Source organism: Bombina bombina, chromosome 3 (assembly GCF_027579735.1).
Source record: "Bombina bombina isolate aBomBom1 chromosome 3, aBomBom1.pri, whole genome shotgun sequence".
NCBI lineage: Eukaryota > Metazoa > Chordata > Amphibia > Anura > Bombinatoridae > Bombina > Bombina bombina.
The window spans coordinates 737,858,731-737,878,082 of NC_069501.1; positions in this window are offsets into that span (position 1 = coordinate 737,858,731).

The window sequence follows — 19,352 nt, forward strand, 5'->3', positions numbered from 1 at the left end:
AAAAGGATCTCTCTGCTGCCGAAAAGAGTGAAATAGTTCAATGCCTTGGATGAGGTATGAAAACATTAGATATTTCACGAAAACGTAAGCGTAATCATCGCACTATTAAGAGATTTGTGGCTGATTCAGAGCACAGACGGGTTTGTGCAGATAAAGGCACATTGAGGAATATTTCTGCCAGATCCATGCATCGGATCAAGAGAGCAGCTGCTAAAATACCATTACATAGCAGCAAACAGATATTTGAAGCTGCTGGTGCCTCTGGAGTCCCACGGACATCAAGGTGTAGAGTCCTCCAGAGTCTTGCAACTGTCCATAAACCTTCCATTCGGCCACCACTAACCAATGCTCACAAGCAGAAACGGCTGCATTGGGCAGAAAAATACAATTTTCAAACAGTCCTGTTCACTGATGAGTGCCATGCAACCCTGGATGGTCCCGATGGATGGAGTAGTGGATGGTTGGTGGATGGCCACCCTGTTCCAACAAGGCTGCAACGTCAGCAAGATGGTGGTGGAGTCATGTTTTAGGCCGGAATCATGGGAAGAGAGCTGGTCGGCCCCTTTAGGGTCCCCGAAGGTGTAAAGATGACCTCTGCAAAGTATGTGGAGTTCCTGACTGACCACTTCCTTCCTTACAGAAGGAAGAACTATGCTTTCCATAATAAAATCATCTTCATGCATGACAATGCACCATCTCATGCTGCAAAGAATACCTCTGCATCAATGGCTGCTATGGGGATAAAAGGAGAGAAAGTCATGGTGTGGCCTCCATCCTCCTCTGACCTCAATCCTATTGAGAACCTTTGGAGCATCCCCAAGCAAAAGATCTATGAGGGTGGGAGGCAGTTTACACCCAAACAGCAGCTCTGGGAGGCTATTCTGACATCTTGCAAACAAATTCAAGCAGAAACTGTCCAAACACTCAAAAGTTCAATGGATGCAAGACTTGTGAAGCTGCTATCAAATAAGGGGTCCTATGTTAAAATGTAATGTGACCTGTTAAAAAGTTTAAAAAATTAAAATGTTGTTTAAAGTTTGATTGAAATAGCTTTTGATTTCAGTAAATATGCTGCAAACATAACAAATGACAATTTTCAGTTCTTTACAACCTATAAAGTGTTTTGAAACTTACTGTGCATAATAATTTGGAACAGTGCATTGTTTATTTTGAAAAAAAATACTGTTATCATTAGGAGGTTTGTTCAATAAAAGTTGAATTGTACTCTTAATAGTTGATAACATGAAAATTATGCTGACTGTTGTTTACATCAACTATTTAGGTAAATGAGAAAGATATCATTGGCATAATAATTTGGAACAGGGTGTATATATATATATATCTCAAAATTAGAGCGTTGTCAGCAGTTACCAGTATTCCCCATAATGGGCTAGTTCGATGACCTGTATCCAAAGTACTCACAGGCCATTGGTGCAGCAGGAAAGAAATATAATCAGTTAAAGATCTAAAAGAAGTAAAGGTCTATCCTATCCAGCACATACTAATCCCAAATAATAATTGGATAATTTCCTAGGGCTAGGGATACTAAACATAGCAATATACTTAAAATGTATCTAGCATTAATTCACAGTAAAAAGGGAGAACGTTTTGGCATTTATTAAACCAGACAAAAGCAACTATTGTTATGCATTAAATACAGGTGTAACCCCTCATACTATAGTGCACTATGGACAAATACAATAATTTTATGTAGATGTATTGAAAAAAAAATATATATATAGATTCCAATAGATATTGAAAAAATGAGAGCTCTCAAAAAAGGAAAAAGTTCCCAAATAAAAATGTCCCAATATCCTGTTACGGCACAGGGAACAATAATGGAAATTCCCAGCACTATTGCAGAAGGATAAGTGTCCTGTAATGAAGTTATGCGATATAAGGTATGAAGATATAAAATAGATGGTCACAGGTGTCAGGGTACAGACCAAACAGCAAAACGCCCTTTACTGTGGCAAATACGCTCAACTACAGAGCTTCAGGCAATCAAGGCTGTGTTAAAAGTTATCGTGGCAGTCACACAATTCAACAATTACTCACTGTTACCATCAAGGATACCATTTCAATGCCGCCTCTGTAAACATAGCATCCGATGTAACGGTCAGTCTTGCGGTAAGGGAAGTCCCATAATCGTGGTGCCACACCTCCTAGGTACACCTATCTGTTATGGATTGACTCAGTGTATTCCAACCTAGTGTGTTCATCTCCCCAATGGCTTCCTGTGTAGGCGATAAGGAGTAAAGTTGTGGATGCACCTCCTGACACTTCCGGCTACTTCCAATAATATTGCGTCTGCTTAAGCTGCTCCAACAAACACATCAGCCAGCTATGAGAGTTTCACCCCTAAGGCTCTGGGGCTTCTTCCAGCTCCAATCATAATCACATGTGTGAAGATATTCAACCTTTCTTTTGAAGAGTGGTAACGGAGGAAAACTCCTCCCATCTTGAAGCCTTTAAATTATTTTCGTGTCTGGGCTAAAATGATAACTAATTTGTAAAAAGTAGATAAGTTACAATTGCACAAATAAAAGAAAAATATTGTACACATTATCTACATAAATTGAAACAATTTGATACTTAAAGATGGAATATTGTAATAACTCCCTTTGAAGTTGTTGAATTGTGGGACTGCCACAATAACTTTTAACACAGCCTTGATTGCCTGAAGCTCTGTAGTTGAGCGTTTTTGCCACAGTAAAGGGCGTTTTGCTGTTTGGTTTGTACCCTGCCACCTCTGACCATCTTTTTTATATCTTCATACCTTATATCGCATAACTTCATTACGGGACACTTATCCTTCTGCAATAGTGCTGGGAATTGCCATTATTGTTTCCTGTGCCTTAACAGGATATTGGGACATTATTATTTGAGAACTTTTTCCTTTTTAGAGAGCTCTCATTTTTTCAATATACAAACAAAGAGGTATCAGCGCACATCCATTTTCCAAAGCACAACATATTTTTTGAACTGCTGCAAAAAATTGCCTGCAAATACATCAAGAGACAACTATTCTTTTTTAAATAATATTGGGAACTTAGTCACACAGTATGGCCATATTTTGCTTAGCCAGTCAAAATATGGCCATATTGTGTGACTAAGCTCCCAATATTATTTAAAAAAGAATAGTTGTCTCTTGATGTATTTGCAGGCAATTTTTTGCAGCAGTTCAAAAAATATGTAGTGCTTTGGAAAATGGATGTGCGCTGATACCTCTTTGTTTGTGTAATCACTGGGTCATATTGGCAGCACTCCCAGATTTAAACTTTTTGTAAGGTGTGCTAAAAAAACAAATTTTGTATTTGTATTTGTATTTAAAATTACCAGGGAGACTGACCATCTCCCATTGGTTTAAGCACCCCACCCAAGTTCAGGTGTGCTCATAACAGTGTAATAGACTTGTGAATAAAAAGCCAGGGAGTCTCATTCTATTATGAAGAGTAAAAGCAGGAATGTTTCAGCCCTCTGTGGCAAAAGGACTGTAGTGTAGGACCAGTCGAATTGGGGCACCTTGTAAGTGGTGACTGGCTAAGCAAAATATGGCAATATTGTGTGACGAAGTTCCCAATATTATTTAAAAAAGAATAGTTGTCTCTTGATGTATTTGCAGGCAATTTTTTGCAGCAGTTCAAAAAATATGTTGTGCTTTGGAAAATGGATGTGCGCTGATACCTCTTTGATTGTGTAATTACTGGGTCATATTGGCAGCACTCCCAGATGTGGATTTAAACTTTTTGTAAGGTGTGCTAAAAAAACTAATTTTGTATTTGTATTTGTATTTAAAATTACCAGGGAGACTGACCACCTCCCATTGGTTTAAGCACCCCACCCAAGTTCAGGTGTTCTCATAACAGTGTAATAGAGTTGTGAATAAAAAGCCAGGGAGTCTCATTCTATTATGAAGAGTAAACGCAGGAATGTTTCAGCCCTCTGTGGCAAAAGGACTGTAGTGTTTGACCAGTCGAATTGGGGCACCTTGTAAGTGGTGACTGGCTAAGCAAAATATGGCCATATTGTGTGACTAAGTTCCCAATATTATTTAAAAAAGAATAGTTGTCTCTTGATGTATTTGCAGGCAATTTTTTGCAGCAGTTCAAAAAATATGTTGTGCTTTGGAAAATGGATGTGCGCTGATACCTCTTTGATTGTGTAATTACTGGGTCATATTGGCAGCACTCCCAGATGTGGATTTAAACTTTTTGTAAGGTGTGCTAAAAAACAAATTTTGTATTTGTGTATATATATATATATATATATATATATATATATTTCAATACATATATGTACAATTAATGTATTAGTCCATAGTGCACTATGGTATGAGGTATTAAGCCTGTATTTAATGCATAAGAATAGCTGCTTTTGTCTGGTTCAATAAATGCTAAAACTTTCTCCCTTTTTGCTGTGAATTAATGATAGATACATTTGACATATATTGCTATGTTTAGTATATATTTATTTACACTGAAGTATAGCTTAATGGTATAAATTGCCACCTGGGAGCCTTGTCAAAAACACAGTTGCTTATTAGTGGGCTAACCCAGATGGTTGTGTATAGGCATGTATTATCACAAACAAACAAAGCATCCCTAGGGTAGGATGAAAGGAAAAGCATGCCTTTGAACACAAATGGTATGAATATAGAGAGATGAATAAAATTGAAATATAACTTTTACTATAAACATGTAAAAAGACAGCCACATGTAGGTGGATACCTAGTTAGCTGCCTGAACACACTAACATTAAAAACACTTAAATTCTGGTGAAATTCTATGTGCTGAAATCAAAATTCATATTTTGTCATTTAATGTATGTGGGAGAGTGCTTGGTGTATACTTGTTTGGATAACGGCCCCACGATGTGGACCCCAGAAATGAGATCACCTGATTATATTAAGTTAAACTTGGAGAGAAAACCTGATCATGTGAACATTACAGATTGTATTTAGCTGATTGTAAGCATAATGGCTCTCCAGGCTGGTATTAACCATCTAACAAATTAAACTCCCAGATTTGCTCAGCAAGGTTTATTAAATTGTAACAGAGTCCAGGGAAAAGAAAAATAGTAACAAAATATGCATCTATTAATAGTATTGTCCGCGTGTAATATTTGGATTGCTACTAGTATTGTCCGCGTGTAATATTTGGATTGCTACTAAAAAGCTGAATTATAACCAGAGGGTTAATACCCCGACAATATTAAAGTATATCATCCCACACTACAATATAGTACCTTTAGCAATACGCTCGCCATATTCAGCATTGCACCAGCAGCTCCCAAGAGCTGCTGGTGCAACGCCGCCCCCTGCAGACTCGCGAGGGCGGCGGGGGATTAGGTCAATGACCTTCTACAATTAACTCCACTATACAGTGAAATGATCTGGTAAGTCTAAATATATTCTATAAATTGTATGTACCTTTAGTGGTTTGTTTTATCTATAAAATAGGAAGCATAATTTGCTGACCAATTGTAACAGAATTATACAGAATTTTGTGCGTTTGTGGGTTATAGGTGGTGATCAAACATATGGGCCTCTAGTTATCAAGGTCTATCGGACCTGATCCGACAGTGCGGATCAGGTCCGACAGACCTCGCTGAATACGGCGAGCAATACGCTTGCCATATTCAGCATTGCACCAGCAGCTCAGAAGAGCTGCTGGTGCAACGCCGCCCCCTGAAGACTCGCGGGGGCGGCGGGGGATTAGGTCAATGACCTTCTACAATTAACTCCACTATACCGTGAAATTATCTGGTAAGTCTAAATATATTTTATAAATGTATGTACCTTTAGCGGTTTGTTTTATCTATAAAATAGAAAGCATAATTTGCTGACCAATTGTAACAGAATTATACACCGCTTGTAAATTAATATTGTAACTCAGGTCAAACCGGAATATTGTTAACCCAGTATGCTGGATAGCACAATTCTATACTTAGCAATGTATAATTGATGGCACAGTTTGCATATCAAAAGTTGCTGTTCTTAGTGAGATATAGGCTATAAATCCTAAATAGCTCCAGTGGTTTGAAATTTGTATATATCAGTTTAATGGCATAATCAGCTTGCCACTGGTAGGTAAATTATGTACCGCTGTATGATAATTGATAATGCAAATAACTCAACCTATATATTATAAAATTTAAGAACAAACAGCATATTGAGCCTTATATATTGGATGGCACCATTCGCATATCGATAGTTAATAAGTAAGAATTGGCAGCACCTTTTGCATGCCACAAGTTAATGTAAGAGATGTTTATAAATATGTAGAAGTATCAACTGAACGAAAATCCTTAAATACGTTTATACTATTATTGATTAAAGCTATTATTGTATTGACCAGAATTAAGAAGATTAAACAAGAGCACAACCCCCTAACGCGGTCGCCTTTCACTATCGCTTCCTCAGAGGGGTACGCGGGACTGACAAGGGAACCTATTTACCTTATTTGTAAAGCCTCCTATTGAGTTGGATTGATCATAGCCTTGTACATGACAAGACAAATTATTGGTTAACAGGTCTCTAAGGGAAGTTATGTAGTTTCTTTCTCACAAATTATTGGTGTTGTTGATTCGTTGCTATAGCTACCAAAATGGTGTCAGTATAACATCACAATGTAAATTATTACCGGGAAGAAAATATTGCAGGAAAGACCGGTAAATGCTTATGTTTGTTCTACAGAGATCAGTATATGTAAGAAAAGTGTGTCTCATTTTTATTAGATAATGTATATATTCGTGAAGTATAGGGATTAATGTGTCATTAACAATGAGATCGGTATATTATATTTCTTTGTGTGTCTAAAAGGTTTTTTGTACTAGGTCAGATATGTACATCTGTTAGCTGGTATATTCACAGATTAGTTACCGCATTGATTATTAAATTCTAAACCTGATGACAGATATTCAGAAAGTTAGACCAGTAGGATGCTTGTGTTTATTGGTCAAAAATCAGTATGTGTAAGAAAACGTCGTACTCGTATTGGATAATATATACATTTGCAAGTTATCAAGGTCAATAACTTGTTGAAAAAGAGATCAAACTGTTATATTTCTGAAACTGATGTGCAGTGCCAAATACGCATGTCCGTTAGTCTGTGTTTTTATAGATTTGTTATTAAATTAAATATTAGATTCTAAACCAGATGTTGGAAAATTAAAAGAAAATTAAAGAGAAATCATCATTCAATATAAGGAGACTCAAAGTATAGAATGTTGAGACTTGATATGTGTGAGACAGTAAATAGTCTATAACAGTGACTTAAACATGTTAATTGTCTGTGTGTTAAGAAAACCTATATATAGGATGTAACATTTACAGTCCTAGATGAATACGAGTGCATCTCCAGCCTCAAATGGGTGCTGGACAAATTTATCTCTGTCAGAGAAGTGATAAAAGTGTTAGCAAAAATAATCACAAGAAGAACAAAATAAGTGATGAGTGTAAAAGTGGTGCTATGAACATATAATTGAATATAGAAGGAAAAATAAATGTGTGATAATATATTGTGTGTTCTAATCCATTGCAGTCAAAAGTTTATACCATGCTACTATCATATTCAGGTTAAAAGAAATATAATAAATAGAGTGGTAAATATGAACAACAAGGTTCTAGCCAGTGTGAGCTAAAAAAGATTAACATTGTGAGGGTTAATGATGATTCAACTTAGATGAAAAATACGTTTTATGTCATTGGTCTTATTTAGATGTTATAATTAGTAACATTCGTTGTATTTGAATGTCTCATACTATATAACATAGCTTTGTATATGTATCACGATCATGGTTTCTGAAAATATACACTATTTTTTCATTCTTATTGTGCCAGTCAGTATGTCTTATTTTAGCTATATACATATTCCATTCATATACTGATGTTCTTGTCTTTTAAACATACACTGAGAAGTTGTTATAGTCATTCATACCGTATCGTTTAACGCAGTTCAGTAGATGTATCCATCTGCATTCCATACGTAATAGGTTTTCTTTTTATCACCGCCTCTTATTCCCAAATTGGCTTGTTGAAATACTGCAAATTTTAAATTATAATCATTCCCATTGTGTTTGTGTAAGAAGTGCTTTGCTACACTTGTGATAGTTTTGCCTTTTTCAGATTCCTTTTTGGCATTGCGGATGTTTCTGCAATGTTCAGAAACTCCTTTTCTGACCTGTCCGGCTGCCATGCCAACAGAAAAAAAGATTGCATGAACATTTAATTACATATATAACGCCTGTTGAAGAACAAGAGAAATATGTAGGCATCACATGGGTCCAATCATATTTGTCTTTGATTCGTTGCCGGATACTATGGGTCTCCCAGGAGGTTTCTGGATGTATTTGTGTATTTTGGGAATCAAATACAACGTAGGTACTTTGGGGTGTGTCTGAATTCTTTTTTTCTACTTCAGTGATGATGTTATCTCTGAAGGCATTGACAATGATTTTATTATAAATCTCTAGGTAGTTCTGCATAGGATTGCCAAGGAGTTTTTTATAGCACTGTATTTTTTAGCTGCTTCATTATCTCTTCCAAGTATATATTTTTAGGCCATAGAACTACATTACCGCCTTTATCCGATAGTTTGATGATTGTGTCATCCCAGGTTTGGAGCGCTTTGAGTGCTTTTTCTTCTCTTTTACTCATGTTTCAATTTAGCCCTTCTTTGGGTATTTTTTCTATCTGTTGGCATACAATTTGATTAAAGACAGATATTTCAGGAGATTATTAGGGGGAATATATTTGGATTTTATTCTCAGGTTTGTTCTCAAACTATCCTGATTAAGTATTTGTGGTTCTGTTTCTTGAAGTAATTCCTGTAAATCCTCCAAGGTTGTTTTATCAGCTATTGTCTAGTCCTCTCCAAATTCCTTCTTTAAATATTTTTTTTTTTTAAAAGCAGTTTTCTCATGAATAAATTCACTTGATTATTTCAAATTTGTCAAGATTGTTGGTAGCACAAAAGCTAACTCCTTTGGACAGTACACTGATGTGTTCACAATTTAAATTGTGTGTTGTTAAATTAATAACTTTTAAGTTCCCATTCTGAACTTGGAGAATGAGCTTGGCTGTCTCCTTCTGGTTTGTCTGGATAGAGGCATGGGGTCCTTCCTTTTGTTCTGTCTCGATTGTGCAGTGGCCGTGTTTTGGATTCCACCGCCCGTGGCCTGATCTAAAAAAGGCGATGGAATAACTGATGATGTAGAAGAATTAACATTGTCACCCACAACTAGAATTTGAGATCTGGTATATGCCCTTGGTAATGTAGTGCTTTCTGAACTGATGTTACTGAAGGAAGCTTCCATGTCTGATAATTCTGATTCAGTGTCAGAGGGAACAGAGGGAACATTAATGGTATTTGGAGTATTTCTGGGAGTAATTATTTTTCTGTATCTCTGTTACCACCTATAAACTCTTTTATTATGGTAATCATCTTGATCTCTCTGAAATTTCTGCTTTTTTATTTGGATTAGTTTATTTTCCAATTGATCGAATTCACTTTGATACTGTTTGCACAGAGCATTGAATTTTTCTATTTGTAAAAGTTTGTAAACTTTCATTTTGCAATTTTATTTGTGCTTCTAAAGTTGCAATTTCCTCTTCATCTGATTCGATCAGGATTTGGATTAAAGTTAAAGAGCATGTGGTTAAGGCATTTTCCCATCTCTCAATGTGTTCCTGTTTTTTAAATCATAGGCTGGGAACATCTTGATTCTCAAACCCCTGGGGTTGATTTTATCTTGCTGATATTTTTAAAAAAAATTGCAGATTCCACCATCTCTTGGAATGTTTATACAGGTTTTTATGAGATTGTCTTAATAAATTATTCATTTGATCCTCTCCTATGTTTGTAGGTGTATCTGTTGAAGGGTTAAATAGCTGTTGAAATCAGCTAACCATTTTTGCTGTCTAGCAAGCAAATCATTTTGTAGCTTCATTGTGAAGTTACTTAAAGAAATAGTATATTGTACGCCACAGAAAGCTAGACTAACTAGGTATAAATAAGTTTATATACACTGAAGTATAGCTTAATGGTATAAATTTCCACCTGGGAGCCTTGTCAAAAACACAGCTGCTTATTAGTGTGCTAACCCAGATGGTTGTGTATAGGCATGTATTATCAAATTTTAACTAAAAAACATAGGGGTTAATACATTTATTTAGTTGCAGTGGGCTCCGGGAGCGACTACATTTATTTAGTTGCAGCGGGGTCCGGGAGCGGCAGGATAGGGGTTAATACACTTATTTAGTTGTGGCGGGGTCCGGGAGCGGCGGGATAGGGGGTTAATACATTTATTTAGTTGCGGCAGGGTCCGGGAGCAGCGGGATAGGGGTTAATACATTTATTTAGTTGCGGTGGGGTCGGGGAGCGGCAGAATAGGGGTTAATACATTTTATTTAGGTTGCGGCAATGTCGGGGCAGCAGATTAGGGGTGTTTAGACTCAATGCTTATTTTAGGGTGTTAGGTGTAAACTTTACTGGTTTTCTACCATATAAATCAATGGGATATTCCCGGCAGCGAACATAAGCTTTCGCTACTTTCAGACTCCCATTGATTCCTATGGCATCCGCGGCCTCCAGGGTGGCGGATTGAAAACCAGGTATGCTGGGCCGGAATAGCGGCGAGCGTACCTGTTAGAAATTTGATAACTTGCAAAAGTTGTCAGATAGTTCCAAATTTGTATTCGGAACATCTGTAATGACGTAAGCATTGATCTGTGTCAGATTGAGACTGGCGGATCGTATGTTACGTCACAGATTTCAACTTTTGCCGGTCTGTAGGCTTTGATAACTAGTTCAAATCAGGATCACCACAATTACGCTGCGGAATTCCAGCATATTTGCGGTTGACGGGTTCATAAATATCCCTCATAGGCTATAAAACCTAAATAGCTCCAGCAGTTTGAAATTTGTATATATCAGTTTGATGGCATAATCAGCTTGCCACTGGTAGGTAAATTATATACTGCTGTATGATAATTGATAAAGCAAATAGCTCAACCTATATATTAATTTTAAGAACAAACAGCATATTGAGCATTATATATTGGATGGCACCATTTGCATATTGATAGTTAATAAGTATGAATTGGCAGTACCTTTTGCATGCCACAAGTTAACGTAAGAGATTTTTATAAATATGTAGAAGTATCAACTGAACGAAAATCCTTAAATACATTTATACTATTATTGATTAAAGCTATTATTGTATTGACCAGAAATAAGCAGATTAAAACAAGAGCACAACCCCCTAACACGGTCGCATTTCACTATAGCTTCCTCAGAGGGGTACACGGGGCTGACAATTTGTAAACCCTCCTACTGAGTTGGATTGGTCATAGCCCTGTACGTGACAAGACATATTATTGGTTAACAGGTCTCTAAGGGAAGTTACGTAGTTTCTTTCTCACAAATTATTGGTGTTGTTGATTCATTGCCATAGCTACCAAAATGATGTCAGTATAACATCACAATGTAAATTATTACCGGGAAGAAAATATTGCATGAAAGACCGGTAAATGCTTATGTTTGTTCTACAGAGATCAGTATATGTAAGAAAAGCGTGTCTCATTTTCATTAGATAATGTATATATTCGTGAATTATAGGGATCAATGTGTCATTAACAATGAGATCGGTATGTCATATTTCTTCATGCGAACAATCACAAAGAAGGCAGGATCCAGCTTTTGTATATAGTAAAATCCAATTTTATTAGGTTTGATTAAAACGCCAAACAGGCTATAGAAACAGCACTAACAGAGAAGGTGTGTGAGCGTGACACCAGGGCTTACATGTTTGGCCCGCAGCCGTAATCATAGCCATAGGTGTCATGCAGGTGAGTGCATACTTAAAAAGGTAATAGTAAAATGTGATTGGACAAGGATACAGATTCAAAATACGCCCACACTCCACAGGTAGAAAGGGAAATAACCCTTAATTCCCTTGATATGGAACAACACGTGTAAATACATTAGCAGATCAATATATGTACAAAATAGTATAATCTCCAAAACAACATTAGTAGATGATATGAATGTTAGAAATGTTAAAAACACTGGCCATATAGACCGCACAGAATACTATGTAAATGTAAGAATAGAAGATATACACATATAATATACTGCACTTAATGTACTATACTTCAAAATACGGTACAAAATGTATAATATGTTTTACCACATAACACTTAACACTTCAAATACACAATCTTGTATAGTTTATACCCCTGCCTACCAGATAAATAATAATAGAATATGTACTATAGTATCAATGCACCTTAATTTTATATAATAGTGCTATTGGCTAGTTGTGGTACTATATAAGCCTTATAAATTGTGTATTAGAGGATAAAGTAGGAGGATATGGGGAAGAACATAATATATAGTTCGAGTATGAAAGAGAGTCAAAAAAGATATGGAATGAAAAAATGCAAATTAAAAAATGAAAGTAACAACGAAATAGACTGTTGCATATGTTTGTTTGCAGTGGAGTTGCACATTTGAAGAGCACTTCTCATCTTTTCACATTTCTCATATTTCTTCATGCGTCTGAAATGTTTTTTGTACTAGGTCAGATATGTACATCTGTTAGCTGGTATATTCACAGATTAGTTACCACATTTATTATTAAATTCTAAACCTGATGACAGATATTCAGAAAGTTAGACCAGTAGGATGCTTGTGTTTATTGGTCACAAATCAGTATGTGTAAGAAAACGTGTCTTACTCATATTGGATAATATATACATTCGCAAGTTATTAAGGTCAATAACTTGTTGAAATAGAGATCAAACTGTTATATTTCTAAAACTGATGTGCAGCGTCAACTATGCATGTCCGTTAGTCTGTGTATTTATAGATTCGTTATTAAATTAAATATTAGATTTTAAACCAGATTTTGGAAAATTAAAAGAAAATTAAAAAGAAATCACTATTCAATATAAGGAGACTCAAAGTATAGAATGTTGAGACTTGATATGTGTGCGACAGGTAATAGTCTATAACAGTGACTTAAACATGTTAATTAGTTGTGTGTTAAGAAAATAGGATGTAACATTACATTCCTAGATGAATACGAGTGCATCTCCAGCCTCAAATAGGTGCTGGACAAATCTATCTCTGTCAGAGAAGTGATAAAAGTGTTAGCAAAAATAATCACAAGAAGAACAAAATAAGTGATGAGTGTAAAAGTGAGTGTGTTCTTATCCATTGTAGTCAAAAGTTTATACCATGCTACTATCATATTCAGGTTAAAAGAAATATAATAAATAGTGTGGTAAATATGAACACCAATGTTCTAGCCAGTGTGAGCTAAAAAAGATCAGCATTATGAGGGTTAATGATGATTCACCTTAGATGAAAAAAACATAATTTATGTAAGAACTTACCTGATAAATTCCTTTCTTTCATATTGGCAAGAGTGCATGAGCTAGTGACGTATGGGATATACAATCCTACCAGGAGGGGCAAAGTTTCCCAAACCTCAAAATGCCTATAAATACACCCCTCACCACACCCACAATTCAGTTTAAAAAATAGCCAAGTAGTGAGGTGATAAAGAAAGGAGTAAAAAGCATCAACAAAGGAATCTGGAAATACTTGTGCTTTATACAAAAAAATCATAACCACCATAACAAAAGGGTGGGCCTCACGGACTCTTGCCAATATGAAAGAAATGAATTTATCAGGTAAGTTCTTACATCAGTTATGTTTTCTTTCATGTAATTGGCAAGAGTCCATGAGCTAGTGGCGTATGGGATATCAAATACCCAAGATGTGGAACTCCATGCAAGAGTCACTAGAGAGGGAGGGATAAAAATAGCCATATGCTGAAAAATTAATCCACAACCCATAATATAAGTTATTCTCATGAAGAAAAGAAAAACTTAAAACATTAGCAGAAGAATCAAACTGAAACAGCTGCCTGAAGAACTTTTCTACCAAAAACTGCTTCTGAAGAAGCAAATACATCAAAATGGTAGAATTTGGTAAATGTATGCAAAGAGGACCAAGTTGCCGCTTTGCAAATCTGATCAACTGAAGCTTCATTCTTAAAGCCCACAAAGTGGAGACTGATCTAGTAGAATGAGCTGTAATTCTCTGAGGCTGGGCCTGACCCGACTCTAAATAAGCTTGATGAATCAAAAGCTTTAACCAAGAGGCAAAGGAAATAGCAGAAGCCTTCTGACCTTTCCTAGAACCAGAAAATATAACAAATAGACTAGAAGTCTTTCTGAAATCTTTAGTAGCTTCAATATAATATTTCAAAGCTCTCACCACATCCAAAGAATGTAAGGATTTTTCCAAAGAATTCTTAGGATTAGGACACAAGGAAGGGACAACAATTTCTCTACTAATGTTGTTCGAATTCACAACCTTAGGTAAGAACTTAAATGAAGTCCGCAAAATCGCCTTATCCTGATGAAAAATCAGAAAAGGAGATTCACAAGAAAGAGCAGAAAGCTCAGAAACTCTTCTAGCAGAAGAGATGGCCAAAAGGAACAACACTTTCCAAGAAAGTAGTTTAATGTCTGTAACACCCTCAAAACCAAATTAAGACTCCAAGGAGGAGAAATTGATTTAATGACAGGCTTAATACGAACTAAAGCCTGAACAAAACAGTAAATATCAGGAAGAGTAGCAATCTTTCTGTGAAAAAGTACTTGCAGACAAACCTTTATCCAAACCATCCTGAAGAAACTGTAAAATTCTAGGAATTCTAAAACAATGGCAAGAGAATTTATGAGAACACCATGAAATGTAAGTCTTCCAAACTCGATAATAAATCTTCCTAGAGACAGATTTACGAGCTTGTAACATAGTATTAATTACTGAGTCAGAGAAGCCTCTATGACTTAGCACTAAGCATTCAATTTCCATACCTTCAAATTTAATGATTTGAGATCCTGATGGAAAAACGGACCTTGAGACAGTAGGTCCGGCCTTAACGGAAGTGGCCAAGGTTTGCAACTGGACATCCGAACAAGATCCGCATACCAAAACCTGTGGGGCCATGCTGGAGCCAGCAGCAACACAAATGATTGTTCCATGATGATTTTGGAGATCACTCTTGGAAGGAGAACTAGAGGCAGGAAGATGTAAGCAGGTTGATAACACCAAGGAAGTGTCAATGCATCCACTGCTTCCGCCTGAGAATCCCTGGACCTGGACAGGTATCTGGGAAGTTTCTTGTTGAGATGAGAAGACATCAGATTGATTTCTGGAAGACCCCACATCTGAACAATCTGAGAAAACACATCCGGATGGAGAGACCACTTTCCTTGATGTAAAGTCTGACGGCTGAGATAATCCGCCTCCCAATTGTCTACACCTGGGATATGAACCGCAGAAATTAGACAGGAGTTGGATTCTGCCCAAACAAGTATCCGAGATACTTATTTCATAGCTTGGGGACTGTGAGTCCCACCATGATGATTGACATATGCCACTGTTGTAATATTGTCTGTCTGAAAACAAATGAACGGTTCTCTCTTCAACAGAGGCCAAAACTGAAGAGCTCTGAGAATTGCACAGAGTTTAAAATATTGATTGGTAATTTGAGATTGAGATTGGTAAAATTGAGATTTCCAAACCCCTTGTGCTGTCAGAGATCCCCAGACAGCTCCCCAACCTGAAAGACTTGCATCTGTTGTGATCACACTCCAGGTCGGCTGAACAAAAGAGGCCCCTTGAACTAAACGCTGGTGATTTAACCACCAAGTCAGAGAGTGTTGAACATTGGGATTTAAGGATATTAATTGTGATATCTTTGTATAATCCCGGCACCATTGATTCAGCATTCAAAGCTGGAGAGGTCTTTTGTGAAAACGAGCAAAAGGAATCGCATCCGATGCTGCAGTCATGAGGCCTAAAACTTCCATACACATAGCCACTAAAGGGAATGACTGAAACTGAAGATGCCGACATGCTGCAACCAATTTCAAATGTCTCTTGTCTGTTAGAGACAGAGTCATGGACACTGAATCTATCTGGAAACCTAAAAAGGTAACCTTGTCTGAGGAACCAAGAAACTTTTTGTTAAATTGATCCTCCAACCATGTCTTTGAAGAAACAAAACTAGTTGATTAGTGTGAGATTCTGCAGAACGTAAAGACTGATCTAGTACCAAGATATCGTCCAAATAAGGAAACACCACAATACCCTGTTCTCTGATTACAGAGAGTAGGGCACCCAGAACCTTTGAAACGATTCTTGGAGCTGTTGCTAGGCCAAGTGGAAGAGCAACAAATTGGTAATGCTTGTCTAGAAAAGAGAATCTCAGGAACTGATAATGTTCTGGATGAATCGGAATATGAAGGTATGCATCCTGCAAGTCTATTGTAGACATATAATGTCCTTGCTGAACAAAAGGAAGAATAGTCCTTATAGTCACCATCTTGAATGTTGGTACTCTTACATAACGATTCAAAATTTTCAGATCCAGAACTGGTTTGGGACAATGAATAGATTTGAATAAAACCCCAGACATTGTTCCTGAAAAAGAACCGGCATGATTACCCCTGAAACCTCCAGGTCTGAAACACACTTCAGGAAAGCCTGAGCTTTTACTGGATTTACTGGGATGCGTGAGAGAAAAAATCTTCTCACAGGAGGTCTTACTCTGAATCCTATTTGGTACCCCTGAGAGACAATGCTCTGAATCCATTGATTTTGGACAGAATTTGCCCAAACATCCTTGAAAAACCTTAATCTGCCCCCTACCAGCTGAGCTGGAATGAGGGCCGCACCTTCATGCGGACTTAGGGACTGACTTTGGTTTCTTAAAAGGCTTGGATTTATTCCAACTTGAGGAAGGCTTCCAATTGGAAACAGATTCCTTGGGGGAAGGATTAGGTTTTTGTTCCTTATTTTGACGAAAGGAACGAAAACGATTAGAAGCCTTAGATTTACCCTTAGGTTTTTTATCCTGATGCAAAAAAACTCCCTTCCCCCCAGTAACAGTTGAAATAATAGAATCCAACTGAGAACCAAATAAATTATTACCTTGGAAAGAAAGAGATAGTAATCTAGACTTAAATGTCATATCAGCATTCCAAGATTTAAGCCACAAAGCTCTTCTAGCTAAAATAGCTAAAGACATGGATCTAACATCATTTTTGATAATATCAAAAATTGCATCACAAATAAAATGATTAGCATTTTGTAGTAAACGAACAATGCTATATAAGTCAGAATCCAATTCTTGTTGCGCTAAATTCTCCAACCAAAAAGTTGAAGCAGCTGCAACATCAGCCAAAGAAATTGCAGGCCTAAGAAGATGACCTGAATATAAATAGGCTTTCCTTAGATAAGATTCAAGCTTCCTATCTAAAGGATCTTTAAAGGAAGTACTATCTTCCATAGGAATAGTGGTTCGTTTAGCAAGAGTAGAAATAGCCCCATCAACTTTGGGATCTTTTCCCAAAACTCTATTGAAATTGCTGGTAAAGGATAAAAAAAATTAAACCTTGCAGAAGGATTAAAAGGAGTACCCGGCTTATTCCATTCCTTAGAAATCATATCAGAAATAGCATCAGGAATAGGAAAAACCACAGGAGGTTTAAAAACAGAATTTAAATGTTTACTGGATTAATATCAAGAGGACTAGCTTCCTCAATATCCAAAGTAATTAACACTTCTTTTAACAAAGAACGCATATATTCCATTTGAAATAAATAAGTAGATTTGTCAGTGTCAATATCTGAGGAAGGATCTTCTGAATCAGATAGATCCTCATCAGTGATGGATAATTCATTATGTTGTCGGTCATTTGAAATTTCATCAACTTTATGAGAAGTTTTAAAAGACCTCTTACACTTATTAGAAGGCGGAAATGCAGACAAAGCCTTCTGAATAGAATCCGTAACAAATTCTTTAAAATTCATAGGTATATCATGTACATTAGAAGTTGAAGGAACTGCAACCTTCGGAGACTCCCTGCCCTCCTGTATTCTTCTGACTTCCTGCTCCAACCCTTCCCCCCTCCCAGCTCTATATACTTGCATTCTCTGCTATTCTGCTCAGTCCCTTCTGAGACTCCCTGCCCTCCTGTATTCTTCTGACTTCCTGCTCCAACCCTTCCCCCCTCCGAGCTCTATATACTTGCATTCTCTGCTATTCTGCTCAGTCCCTTCTGAGACTCCCTGCCCTCCTGTATTCTTCTGACTTCCTGCTCCAACCCTTCCCCCCTCCCAGCTCTATATACTTGAATTCTCTGCTATTCTGCTCAGTCCCTTCTGAGACTCCCTGCCCTCCTGTATTCTTCTGACTTTCTGCTCCAACCCTTCCCCCCTCCCAGCTCTATATACTTGCATTCTCCGCTATTCTGCTCAGTCCCTTCTGAGACTCTCTGCCCTCCTGTATTCTTCTGACTTCCTGCTCCAACCCTTCCCCCCTCCCAGCTCTATATACTTGCATTCTCTGCTATTCTGCTCAGTCCCTTCTGAGACTCCCTGCCCTCCTGTATTCTTCTGACTTCCTGCTCCAACCCTTCCCCCCTCCCAGCTCTATATACTTGCAGTCGCGGTGCGACTGCGCAGTGGGCGCGCCAAAGGTGCACCAAAGGTAAGCCCGTCAGCGCCCGTCAGCGCCCGTCCGCACCTGGACCGCACCCGGTGCCATGAACCATGACCTCTGCACCCACCACCGCTATAACACCAGCACCCTTCGCTCTCTCAACATCGGTAAATCATCAGCATGCCACCTCGCATCCCCGACGAACACCAAAGGACCATTCACCTGCCGCAACTGCTCTTTCACCACCCTCCCGACCACAAACCTACCAAACATCCCTCACTCAAATAGCCGGAAGAACCTCAACTGCATCCTCCTCAACACCCGCTCCATCCACAAGCACACCATCGAAATCTGGAACCTGCTCGACTCCACCTCCCCAGACGTCGCCTTCCTCACCGAAACCTGGCTCAACCTCATATCAGCGCCGGACATCGCCAACGCCATCCCCGATGGCTATAAAATCACCCACAAAGACCGCAGCAACCGAGCTGGAGGAGGCATTGCCATCATCCAGAAACACTCCATCCAAGTCACAACCACCAGACTGGGAACATCTACACTTCAAAGTTAAGGTTAACCACAACACTACCCTCCGCAGCACCCTCATCTACAGACCTCCAGGACCGTGTCCCGCCTTCTGTGACTCCATCACCGACCACCTTGCACCCCACGCCCTCGCTTCAAAGGACTACATCCTACTCAGTGACCTCAACTTCCATCTAGACAACCCCAATGACCACAACACCACCTACCTCCTGGAAAACCTTGGAACCATTGCACTGAAGCAACATGTAAACGCCCCAACTCACATAGCCGGACACA